General features: G+C 45.9%; 1 protein-coding gene across 5 annotated transcripts in view; it reads right to left on the reverse strand.

Annotated features, from left to right (window-relative positions):
- Positions 1–9,150, reverse strand: part of SUSD6 (sushi domain containing 6) — an 82,924-nt gene extending 73,774 nt beyond the window's left edge. For 2 of the 5 annotated variants that reach the window (XM_030948535.1, XM_030948531.1), the window contains exon 1: positions 6,041–6,116. The gene's annotated coding sequence lies outside the window, so the exon portion shown is untranslated. Of the gene's footprint in view, positions 1–5,833; positions 5,919–6,040; positions 6,117–9,049 lie in introns of those variants that run through there. The other 3 variants (XM_030948533.1, XM_030948532.1, XM_030948534.1) reach the window with 3 other exon arrangements.
- Positions 9,151–18,407: the final 9,257 nt, after the last annotated feature.

Genomic DNA, 18,407 nt, shown 5'->3' on the forward strand with positions numbered 1-18,407 from the left:
GCTCTTCACATCTCTGATATGCTTACAAAAAGACAAACCCTGATCTTACAACCCTGCTCCCTGTACCCATGAAATTATTTTTAATTAATCTCTGTTAGCAAGTTTGTATGGTTTTGTAGTCTACTCATATACCGGGGAAAAGCTTGCAATGAGTCTCCAGCACGCTTTTGTTGCACATCACAGAATGAGTCCGCAACATTTCAGGATCATGCAGCTCTTTGCAATAGTGCTATAGCTTATAAAGACATACTACTTGATTTTCCTTAGGGAAAACAGGACCCTCCCTTTCCTGAAGCAAGCAGCATGCCCTTTTTGGACTTTGAAAAGGAGTGAGGGGCCCTCAGAGAGAAGCTGCCTTTAAAGCTTTCAGGATGATCGCACACATGGCCACTGGCTGGCCCGTGGCATATGCGGCGGCAGATGGAGAAGTGAAGCTTTCATACCCTCTGAGCAATGCTCTGCAATTTTGACACTTCTCTTGAAAAGCAGATATGTCAATCACCCTCCCAGGCTGGTGTTTTGGCACAGAAGAGATTCTCCTCAGTCTGCGTATCAGCACCAAAGAATAACCTACACAGGGTATTTTAGAGGCAGTTTCTGTCTTAGCTTTCAAATATAATGAATCCATACATAGCAGAGAATGATAACTTACTGTTGTCTTCACTGAACATCAGCTGGCTTTTGGCTCATTAGAGAGCCACACATACCCAGTATGCACTTTCCTTTAAAGAAGGGGTGGGGGGAGGTGTTTTAATTAACATTAGAGCACCTTACTGGGTCTCACAAATAAAATGCCTTTTGAGAGTGGTCAGCACAAATGGGCTCCAATATCCAAAGGGGATTCTAACACATCCCCTCATAAAACTGTATTAGTGGGGGCTGCTCTAATATATTGTCCTTGAAGACTTTTAAGAAGTTATTTACAGAGAAAAGAAAACCCAAAGAGCATAAATATGTTGAAGATATTCAAGCATTTCACTAACTTATAGGTTTAACACTACACATACAGCTCCTTTCAAAGCAAGCAGCCTTTAAGATCATCCTCAAGCTCACTCACAGGAATTGGAGGGTTGGGAAGGGTGTTGTTTGGTTTTGGTTTGCTTGCTGATTTTTTAAAGACCAATTAAAAGACCTCTTAAAACTTATGTACCCCTAAAGGTCCTGCAGAAACATCTAATATACCAACATAACTTCTTTTCTATCTTCATTCCCAAACAGTCTGCAAACTTGGTTTTGATCAGAAATTCTTGCAATTCCCACTCATTTTATTACAAAATCCCATTAAATCAATGCAAGGAAAAAACAGGAACTGCAGTGAAGCACAGCAATATTATAAACTGTGAGGAAAATTAGTTTAGGAAAAATGTAAATGGCTTTGAAGTTTTCCAAATGGTCCTGGCACTTCTGAAGTGTAAGCTAAGGGAGCTATGAACAGAGATACGGTATTGAAGCTGGTTCATTTCTGAACATGAGGTTAAAATGGTGCACATTTCAGCCCTGCAAAGTTCAACTGCCTACAAGGAAGTTACTCCTATGACAAGTAAGATTTAAACACTGTAAGAATTAAAGCCATTCTATTCTGTAGCACAAATATGACGTGCTGTGGTGTTTTATTTACCACATGAAAGTGATTCCAGTGGCCCATTTCCCTTGACTCTGCTCAACCAGCTCCAAAAGCTGTACTTTGCCTTGTTACAAGGTTACCACAGCAGTGATGACCAACCCATTCCACTCAACACTCACTTATACCAGGAAGCCAATTTACAGCTGATGGGCTGGTTGCCACGCTAGCAGCTCCCCTCGGGGAATCACCAGAGTGACACGAGACACAGAGATCCCTTGTGCTGCAGACAAAGCTCCACTTTTGGAGCCTGCCCACTGTTCAACACACATGGAAAGAGAAACTGGGGGGACAACTGAGAGAGTGGGAAAGCAGTAGGGGTTTTACACCTCTAACTCCTGGTCCTGCAGCTCTTCAATGTGAGCTTCCTCAAAAAACTGTCTTGAATTACTACACACAAATATTTAAAATAAATAAATAAGCAAGCAAACAATAGGCCAGGCTTTCACTGGTCTCTTATTAGCATCACTATGCTTGGTCTGACAACAGACTTTGCAGACTGCATCATGTAGTAAGCCATGTGAGAGCACTAAGCTTCCTGTGAGAGAGCAGTAGCTGCCACTGCTCAATAACAAAACAGCCAACATATGAATGGCAGAGGAAAACTTTTCTCGTACATACAAAAGCTCACTTCCAGACATTTATAGGAAGTATTTCTACTGATTAAAGTTAAAATCAATTTTTGCAGCTGCATAAACAAGACTTCTAGCAGAGTCAGGGAAAATACCATCTACATTAACTACAGACTAGCAAAGCCAGATGAATTACACAGATAGGCTTAAAAAGACAGAGAATGCTTCACTGAAGTAATCTACCTGCTCCCAACTACAACACTCTGTGCTGGAGGTTAAATTGTTACATCTGAAATAATTCTACTTGTACCCAGAGTAACTTAATAACACGAGATTAAACACGTATGATGGCATTTCTAGGACATGACACTTGTCATGACAACTAGACATAATTATAGACTAGTGTATTTTGGCAAAAGAAATCTACTGTAAGTAATATCACAATCCTTTGCTATATATGGGTTAATTTTTCCCTTTCTCTGTTCTAGGAAATGTATATTTACATATTCCTAAAGCAGAATTCAATCCCTGCTGCCCCTCCTCCCTCCTTCCCAGTCTTTCAGGCAAACAGGTTGTGAGACCAACCCTGCCAGCGAAAGATGCCTCTCCCCCCAGCTAAGCCTGATCAGCTGGGATCAGCTGGTTACAGCAGCCAACAAGTGGCTCAGAGGGAAGAGGAGCTGCAGGGAGTCCTCGCACCAAGCAGAGTGCACAAAAGGACATAGTTCAGGAAACTTTGGAGAAAGGCTTCCAAGCTACTGTCCTTTCATGCAGTTATTCACAGATAATAGGCTTCTCTGGAAGTATCTCAGGCAAGCAAAAAGAGATGCAACTTTCAAAAGGGAAAAAAAATACAACAGCAGTGGCCTGACACAGACCCCGAGTGCAGCATCCAGCCTTCCTGGACTGACAGAGGCCAGCAACTGACATCCGTTTGCTCACAAAAGCAGAACAAGCAAGAGCCGTATTTGGGCAGTACAGCAGTAGGCGGCTGTGGTGTGAGCAAGTACACCGATAAAAAGCAGAAGTGACGCAACAGAAACAGTCACAGAAACCCAAATCTATGGTTAGGACGTTGCACAGCTGAGGTTAAGACCATGGGCAGGCTGCTCTCACTGAGAGTTGAAAAAATTCTCGAGGCAGGAGCAAAGCAGCAGAAAACAACCCTGACCCCAAGACAAAATGAATTCCACCAAAACCACTACGCTGCAGGCAGGACGCACACTTAGTGACTCCAGTTACCATTACTTGCTGACTGCCCAGGCAGCTCTGCTCAAGCAGGCATTTCAATCCACCTTCACACACTGCACTAAATATAAACTGCTGATAACTGTGTGGAAACTGTTTCAGCAGAGACACGGAGCACGGCACAACTCAAGGGCATTGAGTCCTCCTCAAAATCTGCAGGTGGTCAATTTGCATGACAAGCAGAGACAGCAGGGGACAGAGCCAAAGTCTCTGCTACATTTGCGGTTGGGAAATTTCTGTCTTGAGATTAGTACTTTCCCAGACCCATACTTTAGAGAGTAATCTGCCTTTAAAGAGGATATGGGGGCACCTGGCTTTTGACAGTAACTTGTCTAAGAGGAGGTTATGGCTCCCTTATCATGTGCTCACTTCGCTCTACAGTGACCTTCAATTTTAAAATCTAGTTAGATTAAGTTGCAGATCTTTAAAGCACATCCTTCACCCAGTGGCTCTTAAAGAAACATACTTTCCTACTTTCAGATGGTACTGTCTTTTCTAGTAATCCATAAAACACTCATTTAAATAACTGGACAAGCCAATGTAAGAGGGAAGATGAAACTGCAAACAAGAAAAAGAAAACTAGTTCTTTCTCAAAGTTTTGCTTAGAGAATTACTACCAGAAACAACATGAGAGTTACAAAGATAAAAGTATGATCTGTAAAGCTGCCAGTGCCACAACCAGCCACCAGATTACACTACTAGAAAGAATTATTCTCTCTTCATGAAAATATACCCCCAAAAAAAGTATGTCATGAAAAGAAGAAAAGGAGGCAGACTTACAGAGATTTATGGCAGACACCTGAAGAGGTGCATGAAATCAATGATAAACTACAGACACCACAGAGAGCACAAATCCTTAGAGCACTGGCATTTAATATGTAAATTCCTTCTCTGCTTAGGCATTTTGCCTCCCTTTGATGTATACAGACAAGTTCAAACTAGAGATGAGAACTGGGAGAGTTCCCTTTCTCCATTATCTCAAGATTTTTTCTTGTCTAAGCAACAGTTAAGTGCTTTAACTATATCACTTTTGCATCTGTTCAGAGGGGAAAAGACAAAATCACTACAAAGAGAAGTATAACAAATATTATTAAAGGGGAGAGTCAATGTTTTCCCAGCTCTGATGCAGATGTAAGCAGCTAGCTGGTGCCCGACAGCTATAGCGCAGCCTAGGAGAAGAGAAAGACAAGCTGAACAACAGAGGACAGCAAAGATACTCTGGGAAAGATCCAGATGTCTTGAGCCTAGTCCTACTGCATGAAAAATTAAAGAGGTTAAACACCTCCTCTTAAGAACTTTTCTTGCTATTGTTCTGACCACGACTCTTCTGAACAAGCTGCATTGCTCCAGAAACCTCAGGAATTACGGTGACAATAGATTCCTGCCAAGAGAAGCACCATTACATAATAGCTTTTATGGGAACACACACAAAAAGCCACTAGGAAGCGCAAACAGACAAGTGCAAGATCCTCTCTGCCCATCGGCTCAGTTTAGCTCTTAACTACTTCAGAATATTTTTAATTTATATATTTACTTCCTTTCGCTCCCTTTCACTCAACAAAATCTGTGTTACTGTAACTACACTGAGATCATGTCTGTTCCCCACAATAACGTAACCCCCTTGAGAATACGCCCACTTGAAACTACTGTATTTGCATTAATCTGTTTAAAAGAACACTACAAAGCTGAAACCCTGTATCACTATTTCCATTCGTATATTAGAAATAAGAACAATTTACTATGGTATTTTTTCATCCTTTACCCAATTTTAGGGATACTTAGAACAATTATTGCTTGTCGGTTCTGAGAAGCCTAGCACGGCTATTTTTGAGTTCCAGGTCTTCCACGGGGGATTTACCATAGATTTGTTACACGCACAAGTAGAAGCTCAGCCTAAGCACTGCACACGTGTAAAGGCAGCTGCTACGGAAGCTCTGACCTCCGGGCAGTGTTAAAGCACCACAAAGAAGCAAGCAAAGATGAAAACCTAGCAAACACAAAGTTTCTCACGTTGAATTGTCCGCAGCAGTGCCTCCACTACCACCTTCATCTCAGCCACCACTTTCCCTGTGTTTCCCTACACACACAAAAGCTCTGCGAAAGGAAAACGCGAAGACCGTGGCAAACGCTTATCCGCTGTTACTTAGGGGTTTTAAACCCTAGAGGTTCATCCCGCACCAAGCGAATCCTCACGCCCGAGACACACACACTTTAAGACCGCTGACCTCAGAGAAAGCCCAGCTCTGCCGCCACCACCGACCACCCGCCGCTGTGACACGAGGGAGCCGCAGGTACCACAGGTGACATTATGTAAGGGAGGCGGCCGGGCAGCCGGGCGGGGAAGGGCTCCCGCCGCAGCCCCGAGCACCGCCAGCTCTGTGCGGGGCCGCACCTGGGCAGGGCTCCCCTCGCGGGCCACCGGGGGAGCGCCGCCGACACCTTCCGGCTCCCGGCCCCCGTCCAGCACACGCTCCCCGCTCCCCGGCGGCGGGCCCGGTTCGGCGCCCCGCCGCAACCAGCCCGCTGCCCCCGCCCCGCGCCCCGGCGGCCCCTCGGCTGCGCGCCCTCCCCCGCGGCGGCGGCAGCTGCGGGTGCTCACCGGGCGGGTGCTCACCCGGCGGGCGGGCTCGGCGGGCGGGCTGGGGCGGCGGTGCCGCTGGCGCTGCAGGTCGGCGGCCGCGCGCCCCGGCCGCCCCGGCGTCTCGCCCGCCCAACGCCCCGGCCGCCGCCGCGCGCCAGGCCCCGCCCCGCCCCGCGAGCTGGGCCCGGCGGCGCGCGGGGCGGGGCAGCCTTAAAGGAGCCGCGCGAAGGGGCGCAGCCAGAGAGGGGGCGCTGCGGCGCGGCCCGCGGGGGGCGGAGCGCGGCCTGGGGAGCGGCAGCGGCCGCCGCCGCTGAGGGAGGGGATGGCGCAGCATGAGACGGAGCGCCGCCCCGACCCGCCACATGCAGCGACGGCCGCTGTTGGCAGGCGGCGGGAGCGCTGCGAGCGTCCTCGCCTCTCCGCGGGGCGGCGTGCGGCTGCACGGACACGTGGCGTTCGCTCTCGTCACGGCACCGGGGGACAGCGGCTGTGAGCGGAGCTGGAGCCCTCTCCGGCCTTCTGCCGCTCCGTGCCGGAGCAGAAGCGGCTCCGCAGCAGCAGCAGGGGAGAGCGGTGTTGCACAGCCCCGGCCGTCTCCTTGCGCTGCCAGCCCCTTCTCGCCGGGCCCCGGGGCAGCGCACGGTGAGCGTGTCCCTTGCCTTTGTCGCGGCTGCGGAGCCACCCCAGAGCTCGGGCAGTGCGGAGACGCAGCCATGGGCACGCTCCTGCCAACTCGCCACAGCGGCACAGAAGCCGTGCCAATGCTCCTGCAGCAGGCACACTGCCGCCAGCCCGTTCCTTGTCCTGTCCCACCGGCACTCCGCTGGGGACAGCCCGCGGGAGCGCAGGGCACGGCTGGGCCCGTCCTGCTGTGCGGCACCAGCACAGCCACACTGCTGGCTGCAAGCTCCAAGGCCGGGCTGGTGCAGGAGGTCACACTCGTACTCGCAGGGGTGTCGTGCATACAGGCGTAGGGGGTGCTTGCCACCTTGCCGCCTCCTCTCTCTTCATCTGCTTTTTACGGCTCCTCCCAAGACAACATTCCTGTATCCAAAAGTGCCGTCAGGGAATCAAGGAAGGATTCCTTGCTTTGCTTTCCTTTCTATTGCTTGAACTAACACCTACTTTCTATGGATCTGCTACATTATTCATATTTTGCTGTGAAGAGTGAGCTGTTCTCCCTCTTATATGGGGAAGGAACCATATGTAGTTCTACTGGAAAGGTGAAGGGACGTTTACCTATTTTTCTGCAATAGTACAGTGATCATTCATAGTAAAAGCACATAACAGGTTATAGCTCACCAATCATTTACCATCATTTCATCAGATGTAGGAAATAAATATGATACATCACAAAACATTCCCTCTAAATACTCCCCTTGTAAACATCACAAAACATTCCCTATAAATACTCCCCTTCTAAGCACTTCAACACCAAAAAGCAGGATAAAACTACATCATCATGTGGAAAACATGCCTAAAGGCAGGAAGGAAGAGTGGGAGCTAGAGCTGCATGCAAACCTGCTGATTCACACAGCTGTTCTTTTTGTCACATCTCAGATGCAAAGGTGGAAGGCATGGAGCGAAATATTGGCCTGTGTTTTGCTGTGCTTTGATCAATTAGTGCTGCTGTCCTGAAGGAGAAGTTCAGAAACCTTTGTACCTCTGAAATAAAAGAGCTGTGAGGAGGCTGCCAGAATACTCCCTTCTGCTCATGGCATTAGCGCACAGAGAAAGGTGCAATTTCTGGCAAATTCTCCCTCTCTGACCTCTCTCTAGGGACTGATTCATCACATTTTTGGCTTAACCAGTTCAACATTTTTAACATTTAGAGATCCTTTTATTTCTATGCTATACTTTGTTTCTGTAATTTTCATTCATACATATTTCTCTTTATAACTGTATCAAGCCATAATAAAACCACTAAATTCTTCCTTTGAGGCTCAGATACACTAATTTGGCTGTGCTTTTTTTTTTTGTTGTTTATCATAGAATCACAGAAATCAGCATTCACAAACCATCTTAAATGTCCAAAGTATCACACAGACATTAACTAATTCCTTTTACATTGGATTTGCCACTCTGCATCAGACCACCAGCCAGTCTAATCCAACATCCTGTTACCAGCATTAGCCAATACCAATGCTTCAGAGGAGCTAAATGCCACCAACTGCCCCCAGAACAGTTACAGCCTTCTTCCAGGCAAATGCCCGTGACCAACTGATTCCAATCTTTTCAGGCTCCAGGTTCTGAAGAAGGAGGTGAGACATTTTCTCCTTATTACATGTGTCAAAAAGGGAAGGTTGGGAGCTGCTACCATCAGAGCACCTCTCCCCAAGGCACAAAGCTTGGCATCTCAACCCAGGTATTTTGGCACAATTTTCCTAATGTTCATTTTCCGGTTGCTTGAATAGAGACAAAAATAAATAATTCATTGGAACATTTCATTTTCAGTAATAGAAATTTTAAAGCATAAAAGCTGCCAAACTCCACCAGAAGGTCAAAGCATGCTTACTTTGTGTGGCCCCATCTGATTAAATAATTAATTTCTTATCCAGTGGTTATGGATGTTGCTTTTACTCCACAGAAGAGTTTTACTGTCACATAAGTCTTAGTCCATCAATACACCACTTTCTGGCGGAGACACGGATGGGATTTGGTCAGACTCCCTAGCACAGGGCTGGGGAAAAGGGCAGCCCATACATGGGGGCAGTGAGAGAGCCCACACCACATTTTGCCCTGGTTCTTTTGGCAAACCTGCAGCAGTGGGATGGCAGTGGAAGCTGGGCTAGAGAGGACATGTTTTACAACAATATAAAACATCTCTCATAGTGATGCAAATGCATACTGTTCTGCATGCCTTCATAGACCCCACAGGGACAGTGGCTGCCCTCCAGATCCAGATCTGCCACTGGATTAACCAAATAAAACAAACATATTTTTAATCCCAGACTTGAAATTTGTATCCTACCATTCAAACTGCCAAAAGCCTTTCACAACCTTGTGAAAACAAATGTTACTTCTTACCCTCCTGCACACATCTGCCCATTCCTTCTCTCCCAAGGTGGACTTCTGTAGTAGGTTGACTCTGGCTGGATCCCAGGCACCCACCAAAGCCCCTCTGTCACTCCCCTCTACAGCTGGACAGGAGAGAGAAAATATAACAAAAGGTTCATGAGTTGCAATAAGGACCAGGAGAGATCACTCATCAAAGACCAGCACAGACAAAACCAAGATAGAATTAGAGATATTAACTGAATTTATTAGTAAAAAAAATTAGAGCAGGATGATAAGAAGTAAAATAAAACCTTTGAAACACCTTCCCTCCACCTCTTCCTCTTCCCTGAGCTCTACTTCCCCCCCCCAGCAGCACAGGAAGACAGGGAATGAGGGCTATGGTCAGTTCATCACCCATGGCTTCTCACACTGCACAGGGAAGGGAATCCTTCCCCTGTTCCATTGTGGGTCCCTCCCACAGGAGACAGTTCTCCATGAATTTCTCCAGCCTGAGTCCATCTCACAAGCAACACCTCCCTGTGAACTGCCACAACCTGAGTCCATCCCACAGACCACAGTCCTGCTCTAACTGCTGCAGTGTGGGTCACTCTTCCAGGGGGTGCAGGCCTTCAAGGACAGGCATTACCACCATTTCTAACTGGTGTTTAGCCTTGATCAGAGGCACATCCATCTGTGGAGCCACCAGAGATTGGCTCTACTGAACATGAAGGAAGTTTCTAGCAGCTTCTCACAGCAGCCACCCCTGTGGCCCTCCCCACTGCTACCAAAGCTTGGCCATGGAAACCCAATACAACTTCAAAAATTATTAAACTGTTCAGATGCCACATACCTAACATGACTCCAATTTCAAGGTAAATTCACTTCTGAGAGACGCCTGATAAAATATGATTTCTGATGGTAATGCTCAGCTAGAAAAGGTCTCATGACAGTTCAAGCACTATCAGAGGAGAAAAAACATAATCTAAGGGATAATGTTACTTCAGGCTGTCACACAATCTATCCTTGGCCAAGAGCCTTGGTAATGTTACCATGCTATGTGACCTCCTTCTCCCCAGCACTGTGTGCCCAGCAGACAAAGAGGGAGTGCTGCACCCGCTCCATGCCATTTGTTCTCTCCTGCACATTGCTGGCCAGCCAGCAAACCAAATGACTAAGACCACTTCACTCTAAGGATAGGCTGCTACAGACGCCCTGAGCTCCCAGCTCAGTCATCAAGGACTTGTTGGGTTCAGGGGACTCTCTCACAAACCCTTCTTTCTCAGAGAGAGCTCTTATTGCTAAGATGCAGGAGAGCTACTCACATTTTTCTGTTTCCATCAACCCCCCCACCCACATCCAGATTCCAGTGGGAAAGCAGGTAGCTGGCATCACACCAGAGATGCCTTTTGTTTCTTGGAGCTGCCAGCATTCCAGGCCTCATTCTAGCCAACAGCATCTCCCACTTCGGCATATATGTCAGCCACACACACTCTTGTTCCTCCTTTGCTTCTTGCTGGAAACACCTCTGTGACCTATTGGCAACTTGTTTGAAATGGGATTTGTGCAGGAGTAAATCAGTTTTTAAGTGCTGTCAAAATCCTCACAGCCCATTAGCCTCCTGTAGATTATACCTCTCTTGTTTTGCTTTCATTTTTTCCCCACTTCCTTCTGCACACATCTCCTGGCCTGCTAGCCCTCAGTTATGCTTCCACTATTATACACTGGAACCCATGCACACTTTTTGTGTTTAGCTGGGCATTATTCATTATTAATACTCAGAGCAGATGTAAATAGAACAGCTCATCTCCAAAAGACTATGAAAGCAACATGGGAAAAACAAGAATAAAAGAGTAATCTTGGCACACCATCCACCCTTTTGCCTTGTTAGGACACTTGAGTTCACAGTCTGCTGATGAAGAACAGGTAAGGCTAAACCTGGCTATGAGCACCATCCTTGCCATGACATTTCCTTTCTTGGAGTACCACAAACATGCACTGCATTAAGAGATTTTTTTTATTTCTGTGACTTGAAATGCAGCATATAGTTGTGGAGCAGTCACCAGGTCTGTCATGCTGTCATGGGAGCAAGGAGCTCCAGCTCACACCCTGGAGTTTATAGGGATTTGGGTCTTGAAGCTGCACTACTTTCTTCTGTACATATAGGCCTGTACCACAGAAGCTCAAAAAAAAAAAAATCTCCTGGAAACTACCCAGAGCTTTTCTCTCTGAGGGAAAAAATGAGGCCTTAATTAATTTTCTTTCAAATACAGCAAATTGACTTCTGCTCCAGTTGTGCTAGTTTCAAGCCACACAGCACAATGGTATTAATTCCACTTCACTTAAGGGCTAAATGTTCAGAGCAAGGAAAAGGGAGTTTCCTGTAGGTCTTGCTACAGTTGAAGTCAACAACCAAACCACCCTGATTTTCATAGGAGTTGTTGCTTCAGAGTCTGCATTTCTGAGGGTGACTGTGACATGTCCCCAGGTTAGCACAGCAAAATGCAAGATACATGAAAGGCACTGGCTGAGCAAATTGCCCGGTCCTTTGCATATTTTTAAAGGTCTGCCACCTCCTGCCTCAAATTTCATTTTACAGGCTCAAAGATAGAAGCACTTTTAGTGCCCTGTCCTAAGGCTAGCTTACTGGTTCACTGATCATCCTAACTAGCCCTGCTGTCTCAAATTCAATTTAATCTTTTTTAACACCAGAATCTTGCCTGCAGGATTTCCCAACACTGGAATAATACACAGTGTTCTGCACAGAGTCTCCTCAGTACCTTGCAAAACAGCGGTGTCCTCCCTTGCAATCAGAGACACTTTGCCCAATAAACCAGAAGATCACATTTGCCTTCTTAGCATTTGCTTCCTTTGGGTACAATCAGCACCCATGCCATGTCCCAGAGAATGACATTCAAAACCCAGCAGAACAATTTGCCTGGACACAGTGCCACTGTACAGCAGCCATCCTGCACAGGTATCTCACTGTGGTGTTCTTCAGTGCCATGGGCCTGTACTGGCACCATCTCATGAATCTCATCCCTACACTGTGCCAAAAAGCATGAGAGTGAGAAGAAAAAAAAATTGTACAACAAAACCCAAATCACTGAGTACAGTGAGCCTGTTAGTTCAAGGAGAGAAACTGCAGGATCTCACCTATATACACATGTGTAGGAAGCACCAATTCTACAAAACTGCTATGGTAAACTATCCATCATCCCACCCCTTTTAGTATGTTCAGTGACACAGTAACTGCATCACTGCTTATGTGCTACAGTAAAGAGGTAAAGGGGATCTAAGATGATGAAGGACAAAACCTCCTGCACCATAAAATCCTGTAAGCAATTTAAGTTACCTTCCAACCACCTTAAATTCCTCCCATTGCCAAGTTTATCTAATGTACTTATTATTCAGCTTCATTATCACATTGACTATGCGCTGCTTAGGGAAGGTGCTGTTATTCCTCTTCACAGATGGAAGAGGGTGGTACAGATCCCATAGATAGAAACTTACACCATTTGCTTAGTAAAAAAGTGACAAGCAAAGAACTGAACCTGTTCCTGTCTAACATCCATTGTTCTCAACCCTTCCTGCTTTCCAACAACTTCATGTTCCATGATTTCCCAAAAAGCAACCCAATTTACTCTCAGCTTCTCCTCTGTCAACTCTGAAAATTAAATTATAAAGTCAGGCTTCTCTTGACTAATTCTTCACAATTAAGGGTAGCTGTAGAAGTCTTTCTATTACACAGTAGGTTTTTGTTACGGGACATTTGTTAACTTCTTGGATTCCCACCCGTTCTTTCCTCATGAGTTTGCATTGTTTGGCTACATACAGACTCTGTACACTTCAAGAAAGCATCAAATCTTCATTTTCTTTTCTTTATATAAAAATCAGCCCTTTTCAAGTTGCATACTAGAACTACTATCTGCTGACTTTCATATTTTCTGAGGCAACATCTGGCATAAAAAATTGATTGCAAATATGATCAGTTAGGAAGATTTTCTTCTAGCAGTCTTCCAGTTGGCTTTATTCCCAGAAATCAGTCCAATGGAAAAGAAAAATCTATTTGGCACTGTCTCCAGTTGCAATTACTCATTCTTCAGGTAGAACAGTTTCCCCCTTGGGGAGGGTTTTGCTGACATGCGATTCACATGATGGGTTCTGAACTGCACTGGAACTGGTATGGCCTCTGGGGTTCTGGACAGGTGCTCTCTGATGCCTAAGGAATTCAGAATCCCTGCTCATGCTGTAAAAGATTAATAGAGGTTATCCCTTCCAAAATCTAAGCATATAACTGTAGCTATAATTTGAGGAATTTAAATGTAATCCTATCATTATGGGTAGTAGGTTTCAGCTGCAGACATTCACCCATAATTAAGCAGAATTATTCATAAGGGGTTTTGGCCAAAGTCGTGGCAGCGTTGGTAGCTCAGGTCATTGTTAAACAGTGTTAAAACAGCAGGGGCAACTCAGGCCTGGGCTACCTCCTGTGAACCTAATGTGGGAGATTGATGCAACCCTGCCCATGTGTGCTCACTTTGCCTTCACGAGCGGGATATTTGTCCTCCAGCTCTCCTGAATTCAAGAGCAGGCCTCATGGGTTTAACACCTCTCTGCCTTTCTCCTCAGGCCATAACAGACACCAGTGCAGGCTGAGGCCCCATATACATCCTTTACACTCCATAAGTATGGGTGTACGGATAACAAAACGAGGAAGGGTCCAGCTTCCAACTCCTGACCCCTCTCATGCTCCCTGCTGTGCATCACTCCCAGATGAGAGCAGAAGGAAACAGCAAATCTCTTCCTGCTGGCGGCCAGCTCCTGGGCACAGCACCATCAGGCAAGACCAAGTACAATCTAGGAATGGAAAAGCAGCTCATATTTAAATTGGAACATTAAATACTATATCCTAGAATACTGTGTTCTGATGTGGCTTCTGATAGGCCAAGGAGGAGTTTTGTGAGATGAGATTTTTTCAGTTCTAAAATACTTAACTGATAAAATCCAAGCAGTGGTGAAGGTAAATATCATACCTTCAGGTATTTCTTGAAAGAGAAATAATCTTACTATTCAGCTAATAAACACCTCAGATTAGTTTAAACTAAAATAATTTAAAATCTCCAGTCCTAATCCGACAGTTTGTTCTGTTTGATTACACTTTGCATTTTACTTCCCTGGAAGAGCATCACCAGCAATGTCACATTTCCCACTGTTCTTCAATAGCTTCATGTTGTGATTCCCAGGCCGTGCTAGAATAAATAGCACAGCTTGGAAACTGAAGCAGCATGCAAGACTGATCATTTGCTCAAAACCAACAGTTTTCAAGTAAATGAATGGGATGTAATTGCATTTCAGCTTCAGCTTGAAAATGTAACCATGTCGCATTAGGATGTAGCCTTCCTGTTGAGTTTACATTCAATGGCCCTTGCTTATTAGAGCCTAGTCTGGGTCACTGCACTATTAGTATGGAGAGCAGCTTGTGCACATGTAGTTTGTAGCCCTGCATGGATCACTCCAGTGGTGTATTCTGACCTCTCACAGCAAACACATCCTCATACTCATTTCAGCTGTTTGTTTACCTCATCTGAAGTTTGCTCTATGACCTTGGGGCCAAATCCTTCACTGTGTGCAAGGGCTCCATAACTCCCTCATGACCCATGAGTTTCCTAAAGAAGCCAAGCCTGACCAGAAGAACTGCGTGCATTAGGTTCAACAGACATATCTGGGGTTTGGTTTCTGCCAATATATGCCAACATTCTAATTGCTCCAGAAATAACCACTGACAACAGAATATCTTGAAAACCAAATAAAATCTGCCCTAATACCTATACTTGTTTCCATGGAAATACGCAGTGACAAGTTTTTTTCCCCTCATCTTCTCTGCCAGCCTACCATAGTTTTGTTCAAACAGCCCTGGTAACTGACTAGGTTTACCCAAATACGAAACTACTGCACATGTGCCAAACTTGCACAAAGCCAAATAGAGAGCTGTTCAGCATGAACCTGAGAAAGCATCCATGCAGCAAGACTGCTGCCAGTCCTCAAACACAGACACAGACAATTCTTTGCAAATCCCTTCAGCCAGGGACCAACAAAATCTTTTCATTACTGAGGACTGACTGGTTTCAATGAGACAGCAAACAGCACACACCATGGTGTTTCCCAGCAAGATGAACACAAATAACAACTCACCATCAGCACACTGGCCTCAGACTCCAGCTTTATATTAGAGTGAAAGCTATAGTATTTGCAATGCAAGTCTGGCCCCAGCGGCTGCCAAACATTTTGCTTCTGGCAGTAGCCCTCTGCATCGCCCCCCACCGCATGTCACCAGTCCTAGCTACCTCCTCACACACCATCTCTTCTCTGCTTCCCTGCTCTGGGCAGCTGCCCCAGCCAGAAGCTCCATTTCCCTAGAGACTCCAGTGAGGGTCACCCACAGATGTCAACATTAGGCAAAGCCTCTGGGCTGTGAGCCGTGGGGACGGTGCCTCAGCTTTGGGCAGTTACTTTGAAATCTCTCAGGATGCTGTGCACTCACCACACCAGAACAGCCTGGCAGGGTGCAAGAGAGGAGGGATGCCTTGCCACGTCTCTCAGCAGGCAGTCTGTGGTGGCAGGAGGAAAGCAAACGCCCATCCTGCCATCCATGCAGGAAGGTAAAGGCAAGCTGTGCCAGGACTGCGGGCAGAGCAGAAGCACAAAGTGACAAAAACCAAAGGCAAAGCATGGGAAATATAAAAAAGGAACCAACACTGAAATCTCACACAGGACTTTGGCTTTTGTCTGGTTGTTACATTGACATTGTGGCATGCTGGGCTTTGGACCTCGGCTATCAGGCTAGCCCAATGTATAAAGTCAAATGGGACTTTATGTTCAGTATTATCACAGAGCAGGCTGTAAAATCACTCAGGTGGATGGGCTGCAGCACTGTAAACAAAGGATTATGGCATGTGACAAGCGGCTGTTCAGAGGGAAGGAACCAGGGATAGCATGGCACTGGGGATCAGTAAAACATTAGCCTAAGTGCCTCATCAAAGTTTTATTTAGTGTTTAAACTATCCAGCTGACAAAAGAAGGTTGGGCTGGAGAGGCACTGGTGTGTCCTGGGAGAGGGGCAGGAGTTGCAGCTGGGCAGGGAAGGGACATATTTGGCCAGATGGTGCCTGTGTCCCAGCAGCAGCTAGGAAGAGAAGGGCAATATGCGTGGGAGATGCTAGCAAAAATTGTGTCAGAGGCCTCCCTACTCTCTTCTTCTCTCCTCTCCCCAAGGCTGTCACTTTCCCCTTATCCATAGGGCTCAGGAGGGTGCAGGAATAATCTGGTGAAAAACCAGGAAGAATCTAAGGAAGAAGGAATAGGCTGAGAGTTCAGGTAGCTACACAGTAGGTCAGGGTTGCCCCAACAACAGTATAAAAAGCCTGAGACAGAGAGTAGAAATTGCAAACTAGATGAAGATAGGATTCAACCTGGAAAACAAAGGCTATTTAGCAAGGAGGAAATAATTCACCAACTAACATTCATCTTGGCAGAGGAGGGAGGAGTTCTGGAAAGTCAAACTATATTGATCTAGCCTTAAGAGAGCTAGAAAATTAGAGAAGGGGACACAAAGAAATTAGCTAGACAGGAGGAAGGCAACACACCAGCACAAGGAATGTGCACAGAGCCTGCCAGGCAACACCAAGCTGAGTGCTGGGCAGGAAGCCACTGCTCAGTTGGGCTGTGGCTACCATGAGAGTCTGACACACTGGGAGGAGACAGAAGGTGATAGCTCCCTGTGCAACCATGGGGGGTTGGATTTGTGATGACAGTATGTGTTCTTGTCTCTGAGGGGACACAGAAACAGTTTACAAACATTTGTAAGGCATACACCCAAGCAGGAGGGAGTGCAAATTACTTAGAGAAGCCAAAACAAAGAGAGGGAAAAACTGAAGCTGAAAGTAACTCAAAAGCTTTTACCAATGAGCTGTAGTAGGTTGTGAAATAGCTCTCATGAAGAACCCAGGGAAGAACCCAGGTTTGGGCAGTTTTAAAGTTAGATGGGAAGAAAGTAAATAATACATGAGCAATGGAAGGCGTACAGAAGAATTTGTTGAAGTGATACAAAAATTTCCACCCACTCAATCTGTAGTTCCAGTTTTCCACTGCCCCCCATCTCTTGTTATCATTAGTAGTGATGCAAAATTAGAAATGTTTATTACAGCATAACGTTATAGTACTGCTCCACCTGAGCACACAGATTTCTAGACATATCTAGCCAACAGAGAAATAGGCTTTATAATTGTGTCTGGGAAAAAATTACTCACTAGCAGCGATCCACTTAAACTCCTCCAATGATCTCCTCCTTCCCCACCCCAAAACTCCTTTAGTCTTGATGAGATAGGGATATGACTCCGTGTTTGGATAGTGTGTGTTAATGTCTCCTAAAGTCACATCCAGCTGCTTCTAAAAACCTCCTGATAAATCCCTTTTTAATTGCATTTAGGAGACCATTTACAAGGCTCCCAAAGATACACATGGAAACCTGAAAAGATCAAGGCCCAAATACAGTCCTGATGAAGGCTGAAATAGCAACATGCCAAAAGCTTGGAGGAGCCTACACCTTACCTGGCATATGCACTTAGCAGCTTAATACTTCCCATGAGGAGGGAGCACAGCTATGGCTTGACAGCTACGCTGCTACAGCAAGTATTAATGGTTAGCCCCATCAGCCAGAAGGCTGGGCTCTTCATATGGCAGAGCTGGTCCCTGGCCTGAGAATTTTTCACGTGACTAATAACCAAGCTTTATAACTGTCCCCTGCAGACTATCAAGATGATGAATGAATGAGATCAGATTAGTCAATATGGCTTATTGGTGGAGTTTGCTCACTTGCTGTGGATGCATCATTACCCTGTGCATTCATCAGCACAGTCTTTGCCTGTACAATATGAAATGACAACCAACCTTCAGCTCATCAGCTTTCTGCTAAGAACTCCCAAGCCTTTTTGGGTCCTTCTTTTGCTCTGTATCCTTGTCCTGGGCCATCCTGGAAAGTTGTCTGGGGAGTACCATATCCTTCATTATTAAAGCAAAGCATATTAAGGCACACCTATAGAAGTTCAGTGAGAAATTGCTGAAGAACTTTGACTTCATAACACAGTGACTAATGGTGCATTTTTTACTGTCCTCTGCCTGAAAAAATCAAGAGTTGCTCCACTAAGTGGCACAGATGCTCTTCAGCTCCACAAGCAGCAGTGATCCTCTTTTGGCTGAATGGTATTCCCAGAGCAAAGCGTTTCTCAACTCCACTGAGGCTGTTGAGCCCAGGATTCAGGGCTCAACAGGGATATTTCAAAGTATGTAGAAACCAGGGATATTTCAAAGTAACTGCAAGCACCACATTCAA

This window comes from Camarhynchus parvulus, chromosome 5, assembly GCF_901933205.1.
Source record: "Camarhynchus parvulus chromosome 5, STF_HiC, whole genome shotgun sequence".
NCBI classification, from domain to species: domain Eukaryota; kingdom Metazoa; phylum Chordata; class Aves; order Passeriformes; family Thraupidae; genus Camarhynchus; species Camarhynchus parvulus.